At 46.2% G+C, this 2,184-nt stretch overlaps 1 long non-coding RNA gene across 1 annotated transcript; it reads left to right on the top strand.

Annotated features, from left to right (window-relative positions):
* On the top strand, positions 1-1,880 carry LOC114553313 (uncharacterized). Its single transcript, XR_003692288.1, has 3 exons — positions 1-159; positions 1,298-1,399; positions 1,536-1,880. It is a non-coding gene; the product is annotated as an uncharacterized LOC114553313 (long non-coding RNA).
* The last annotated feature ends 304 nt before the right edge of the window (positions 1,881-2,184 follow it).

The following is a 2,184-nucleotide window of genomic DNA, read 5'->3' as shown; positions in this document are numbered from 1 at the left end:
TCTGACCCTGTACCTGTCTGTCTCTCAGTTCACCAGTGGGGGACAGAGGAGGTGGGGGCGTGGCTGGACTTCCTGTGTCTCTCTGAGTATAAAGACATCTTCATCGGACACGACGTCCGCGGAGCCGAACTCATCCACCTGGAGAGGAGGGACCTGAAGGTACCACGCTAACCGCTAACCGCTAACTGCTAACTCTATCTGCTAACTGCTAATGCTAACAGCTAACTCTAACTGCTAACGCTAATTGCTAACAGCTAACTGCTAATTCAGCTTATTGGAAGTCACTTTAAATAAAATTCATTGTCATTTTATTTATAGTATCAAATCATAACAGAGTTATCTCGAGATACTTTACAGATAGAGTCTAGACCACACTCTAAAATTTACAAAGACCCGACAATTACAGTGTGTGTGTGTGTGTGTGTGTGTGTGTGTCTCTGTGTGTGTGTGTGTGTGTGTGTGTGTGTGTGTGTGTGTGTGTGTGTGTGTGTGTGTGTGTGTGTGTGTGTGTGTGTGTGTGTGTGTGTGTGTGTGTGTGTGTGTGTGTGTGTGTGTGTGTGTGTGTGTGTGTGTGTGTGTGTGTGTGTGTGTGTGTGTGTGTGTGTGTGTGTGTGTGTGTGTGTGTGTGTGTGTGTGTGTGTGTGTGTGTGTGTGTGTGTGTGTGTGTGTGTGTGTGTGTCTGTGTGTGTGTGTGTGTGTGTGTGTGTGTGTGTGTGTGTGTGTGTGTGTGTGTGTGTGTGTGTGTCTGTGTGTGTGTGTGTGTGTGTGTGTGTGTGTGTGTGTGTGTGTGTGTGTGTGTGTGTGTGTGTGTGTGTGTGTGTGTGTGTGTGTGTGTGTGTGTGTGTGTGTGTGTGTGTGTGTGTGTGTGTGTGTGTGTGTGTGTGTGTGTGTGTGTGTGTGTGTGTGTGTGTGTGTGTGTGTGTGTGTGTGTGTGTGTGTGTGTGTGTGTGTGTGTGTGTGTGTGTGTGTGTGTGTGTGTGTGTGTGTGTGTGTGTGTGTGTGTGTGTGTGTGTGTGTGTGTGTGTGTGTGTGTGTGTGTGTGTGTGTGTGTGTGTGTGTGTGTGTGTGTGTGTGTGTGTGTGTGTGTGTGTGTGTGTGTGTGTGTGTGTGTGTGTGTGTGTGTGTGTGTGTGTGTGTGTGTGTGTGTGTGTGTGTGTGTGTGTGTGTGTGTGTGTGTGTGTGTCTGTGTGTGTGTGTCTGTGTGTGTGTGTGTGTGTGTGTGTGTGTGTGTGTGTGTGTGTGTGTGTGTGTGTGTGTGTGTGTGTGTGTGTGTGTGTGTGTGTGTGTGTGTGTGTAGGATCTGGGTGTAACTAAAGTAGGTCACATTAAGAGGATCCTTCAGGGAATCCGAGAGATCAACAGGAACAGCAGCGCCAGCGAGGCCTGAAGACTCCGTCAGGTGACTCGTTCTTTTATAACTTTCTTTTTAAACATTTTTAATGTTTTTTAATGTTTTTTATGCTTTGGACACTTGTTAGATATATCACCAAGAGTTTAATAATGATTCTAACAAGTCTTTGTCTTTGATGTCCCAGATGCAGCGATGTGATAACGGACGTTTCCTCTGACCCTGAACACAGCCGCCGTGACATCACATCTGACGCTCGCTGTGATTGGACCAATCACAGGACCCGCTAGTGCCTTGTCATCTCCCCCTGGAGGCGGAGAGAGGCGGGGCCTAACATGGACCCAGCGCCACCTTTATTGACTTTGTGTTTCCTTTAGAACAAGTCGAGTTCAGAGACTCTGTCTGTGTGGACAGGAGCCCTGTTTGGGTCTCCTGTCTTTACAATCTGCACAATCGCTCTTCATGTGTCTCTGTCTTTCTGTCTTTCATGTCTTCATGTGTCTCTGTCTTTCTGTCTTTCATGTCTTCATGTCTTTGTGTCTTTCTGTCTTTGTGTCTTTCATGTCTTCATGTGTCTCTGTCTTTCTGTCTTTCTGTGTCTCTGTCTTTCATGTCTTCATGTGTCTCTGTCTTTCTGTCTTTCTGTCTTTCATGTCTTTCATGTCTTTCTGTGTCTCTGTCTTTCTGTCTTTCATGTCTTCATGTGTCTCTGTCTTTCATGTCTTCATGTCTTTCTGTCTTTGTGTCTTTCTGTCTTTCTGTCTTTCTGTCTTTCATGTCTTCATGTCTTCATGTGTCTCTGTCTTTCGTGTCTTTCTGTCTTTCATGTCTTTCTG

Source organism: Perca flavescens, chromosome 3 (genome assembly GCF_004354835.1).
Source record: "Perca flavescens isolate YP-PL-M2 chromosome 3, PFLA_1.0, whole genome shotgun sequence".
NCBI classification, from domain to species: domain Eukaryota; kingdom Metazoa; phylum Chordata; class Actinopteri; order Perciformes; family Percidae; genus Perca; species Perca flavescens.
The sequence above is the reverse complement of the archived record's forward strand: the minus strand, read 5'-3'. Positions and strand labels throughout refer to the sequence as shown.